The 4,459-nt window shown below is 47.3% G+C and overlaps 1 pseudogene; it reads right to left on the reverse strand.

The window, feature by feature from the left end:
- Window positions 1-639: 639 nt before the first annotated feature.
- On the reverse strand, window positions 640-3,356 carry LOC103017251 (glutamate dehydrogenase 1, mitochondrial-like; annotated as a pseudogene).
- Window positions 3,357-4,459: the final 1,103 nt, after the last annotated feature.

Consider the following 4,459-nt stretch of genomic DNA (forward strand, 5'->3'; position numbering starts at 1 on the left):
CCCCAGCTTGCTTCCAGCCCACTGGGAATGAAGCCGTGTGCAGAAGATGAGGCCTCTAAATGAGGACACAAAGTCAGGGCGAGTCGGGGCCATTGGCAATGCTCAGAGCCGCCAGCCAGACTGCAAAGAGGGAGCCCAAGTGGTTTTTCTCTGGGGCACTCTACTTGAATTATTGTTCAATGAGTCAACACAATAGATCTTCAAAAGAGGACAATTAATTAACATTATAAGGAGGTTACTGCATTCTTTGGACTATATGTCATAATTGTGGTTAGTAAATTCCGACAGTCTTAACAAAAATAGCCTCCATCATTTGCAGGTATGAAGATAACTTAATTGTCTACCGGGCTTTTTATTTTTGCTGGATGACAATATGCAATTGACAAGTTATAAATGATAGTGTTTTATGTTATAAAAATACTAGCTTTTTTCATTTACTATGTTTAGAGACATTCACTGCTTGAGTCAAGTTTAGGCTTGTTAAGTGACTAAAGGCAATTTTATTACAGCAGCATGTACTTATTTTATTCTGAAAGAATAAAATGCATAAAGAGAAAGGTTTTTTTGTTTATAACCTGTAAAATTGAGTTATTTTGCTGATGTAAAATACCAATAACTCACTTGAGGACCATGCCGCCTCCTGAAAATACCATATACCTGCTTCTTAAATGTGTCAAAGCACCTGATAGATCTGTCCAGAGCTGAAGTGGCAAGCGACTGACTGCTCTTGGACAAAAGGAGCTTTCCCAGGGCTACAGCTGACTGTGCTGGGAAACAGCCATGGAGCAAGGCAGCACAGGCAGAGGGAAAAGACTTTATTTAAAGGTAAAATGCCCAAATGGCTCTCTGACATAACTAATTTCTACTATTACTTATTAGCTTATATATGATCCCCTAACTTTTTTTCTTAAGGGGCTGATTTGGATTGACTTGTTGAGAATGGTGTCCATTATCTATTAAGTCATGAGAGAGAGATTTCTGTGGTTACACGTAAACTTGTGATGGGTCTGCAGATGAAGAGGTGAAGAGGGTAGTGAAGAAGTCAGCTGCAGTCCGGTCCGGTCTATGTGAAGGTCACACCAGCTTCATTGTACACCTTGAAGACTTTCTCGATGGCGTTGACATAGGCAGTTGTTCTCGGGTCCAATCTTAGGTTATACCTCATGGCTGTGCGCATAATTTGCCTGGCAGAGCACTCCATGGTGTAAGCTAAGCCAGAGTGCACGACGTCTTTCTCAGAGGCACCCGATATCCTGTCTTGGAACTCTGCTGTGGGTACAATGGGAATAGTTCCACCATGCTTTCCAAATTTCCTTCCCAAACTCTCTTGAACAGACATGAGGAAGCGGTGGTTAGAATCCCATTCATATTTGAAGGTCAAACGGCCATAGCTGACATGATTTAGATTCTTCAGCCACTCAAAGTAAGATACTGTCACTCCTCCAGCATTCAAGTAGAGATCTGGAATAACCATGACGTTCCTCTCTAGGAAAATCTTACCAGCTTCTGGAGTTGTCGGTCCGTTGGCACCTTCAGCAATGATCTTGGCTTTGACTCTGGGTGCACTGGACTTGGTCAGCTGCTTCTTGCTGGCAGCAAGGATCAATATGTCATAGTCTGCCTCCAAGACGCTCCTTTCGTAGATCTTTGCTTTGGGGAAGCCCAGGATGGTTCCATGTTGCAATGTGAAGTCTTCCAGTTCCTTTGGGTCAATACCATCTGGATTCCATATGCTCCCATCGGATTCACCAACACCAACACACTTAGCACCAAAACGATGTAAATATCTCATAGAGTGCAGGCCCACATTACCAAATCCCAGACAACAAATGTTTTATCTCAAAATCCTGGTGTCATTTCTAAAATACTCATGTAAGAAGCTTCATTGATGAAGTTTTCAATCCCATGGAAAACTCCCCGACCAGCAGCAAAGATTCATCCGTGGATTCCACCCTGTCTGATGGGCTTACCGGTAACACAGGCATGGGCATTAATATCATAGTGCCCTATGGTGCTAGCATAGGTGTCAGCAATCCAGGACATCTCCCGCTCGCCCGTGCTCGTGTCTGGGGCAGGTACATCAATGCCAGGACCAATAAAGCCCTTCTTTGCCAGCTCCATGGTGAACCTCCTTGTGACGTTTTCCAATTCATTATCGGTATAGTTCTTGGGATTGATCTTGACACGAGCTTTGGCACCCCCAAATGGCATATCGACCACTGCACACTTATATGCCATCAGAGAAGCCAGAGCTTTTACTTCATCTACACTCACATCAGTGCTGTAACGGATACCTCCCTTGCAGGGCGTGCGGTGCAGGCTGTGCTGGGCCCGGTAGCCCTCGATGACCTCCCAGGAGCCGCCGTCGCGCCGGATGCAGAAGGACAGGCGCAGCACGTGGTTGCAGGGCTTGATGACCCGCAGGACGCCACGCACCCGGTTCCGCTTCTGCTCCTCGCTCTCCCGGGTCTTGAGGTCCTCCACCAGCTTGTCCTCCACGATGCTAGCGCCGCGGTCGAAGAAACCGTCCACCGTGTTGAAGAAGTTGGGGTCGTCCTCGCGGTCGGCCGCCGCCTTGCTGTAGTGTCGCCGGCCGGGCGGCGGCGGCGGCGGCGGCGGCGGGCTGCCCGCGGGCCCGGCCCAGCAGTGCGGCCGAGTGGGCCGCCGCCGAGCCTAGGGCTGCGGGCCCGACGCGGGACAGCAGCAGCGCTTCGCCCGGGCACCGGTACGTGGCCGCGGGACGAAGGCCGCGGAGGAGATGCGCTCTCCCAGGCCCGGACAGAGGGAGCTCTGTCTTTTTTAAGGCTGAAAAATGTTTCATCATATGTATATACATTTTGTTTATTTATTCATTTGTTTGGGGTTATTTTGGCCGAGCCGCGCAGCTTGCAGAATTTTAGTTTCCCAACCAGGGATTGAACCCGGGGCCACCGCAGTGAAAGCGCTGAGTCCCAATCACTGGACCGCCAGGGAAGTTCCTATCCATTCATCTGTTAAGGGACATGTGGATTATTTTCACCTTTTGGCTATTGCGAATAATGCTGATATGGACACTGGTGTACAAATATCCATTTGGGGTCCTGCTTTCATTTCTTTCGGCTGTACACCTGGAAGTGGAACGGCTGGATTATATGGCAATTCTGTGTTTAATTTTTTGAGGAATTATCATACCGTTTTCACAGCAGCTGCACTATTTTATATTCCCACCAGCAATGCACAAGTGTTCCCATTTCTATACAACCTGGTCAACAGTGTTACAATGCTACTACGATGAAAACATTTTTTGGTGTGGATATTAGCCATCCTAATAGAAATGAAGTAGTATCTCACTGTGGTTTTGATTTGCATTTCTCCATGACGAGTCATGCTGTGTGCTTATTGGCCATTTGTATATCTTCTTTGGAGAACTGTCTCTTCCATCCTTAGCCCATTTTTTAAAAACATTTTTTAAATCATTTATTTATTTATTTATTTTAGGCTGTGCCGGGTCTTAGTCGCAGCATGTGGGATCTCTTAGTTGCAGCATGCGGACTTCTTAGTTGTGGTATGCGGGCTCAGTTGCAGCATGCATGCAGGAGCTAGTTCCCTGACCAGGGATCGAACCTGGGCCCCCTGCATTGGGAGTGCAGAGTCTTAACCCACTGGACCACCCTTAGCCCATTTTTTAAATTGGGTTGTTTGTTTTTTGTTGTTGTTGGGGAGTGGTTAGGCTTCTTTTAAATTTGGTTTTTGAGAAACCAAACTCAATCCGGTTTAAGGCGGAAAATAAACAGAAGAAATTTTTGCTTCACGTCACTGATAAGTTTAAGGCACATCTGGGGTCAGGGTGCTGTGGACGGAATCGTGTCCTTCCCAAAATTCATACAGTGAAGCCCTAATGCCCAATGTGCCTGTATTTGGAAATGGGACTGTTAGGAGGTACTTAGGGTTAAATGAGCTCGTAACGGTGGAGACCTAATCTGATAGGATTGGCGGCTTTCTAAGAAGAGGAGGAGAGAGCACTCTACACACACACACACACACACACACACACACACACACTCTTACACATCCAGGAGAGGCCCTGTGAGGACACAGCGAAAAGGAGGCCATCTGCAAGCCAGGAGGAGAGCCTTACCAGAGCTCAACCATGCTGGTACCTGATCTTGGACTTTCAGCCTCAAGAACTGTGAGAAAAGAGATTTCTGTGGTTTAAGCCACCCAGTCTATAGTGTTTTGTTATAGCAGCCCAAGCTAAGACAAGGTTTTTAAAATGCGGGAATATTTTTCTTCCCTCTTCATCCATCTGCTTTCTTCTCTATTGCTTTCTTTCTCAAGTGGGCTTATCCCCATCAAAACAGGCTGGGCGGGCTTCCCTGGTGGCGCAGTGGTTAAGAATCCGCCTGCCAATGCAGGGGACACGGGTTCGAGCCCTGGTCTGGGAAGATCCCACATGCCGCAGAGCAACTAAGTCCGTGCG

The sequence above is a fragment of the Balaenoptera acutorostrata genome, chromosome 9 (genome assembly GCF_949987535.1).
Source record: "Balaenoptera acutorostrata chromosome 9, mBalAcu1.1, whole genome shotgun sequence".
Lineage (NCBI taxonomy): Eukaryota > Metazoa > Chordata > Mammalia > Artiodactyla > Balaenopteridae > Balaenoptera > Balaenoptera acutorostrata.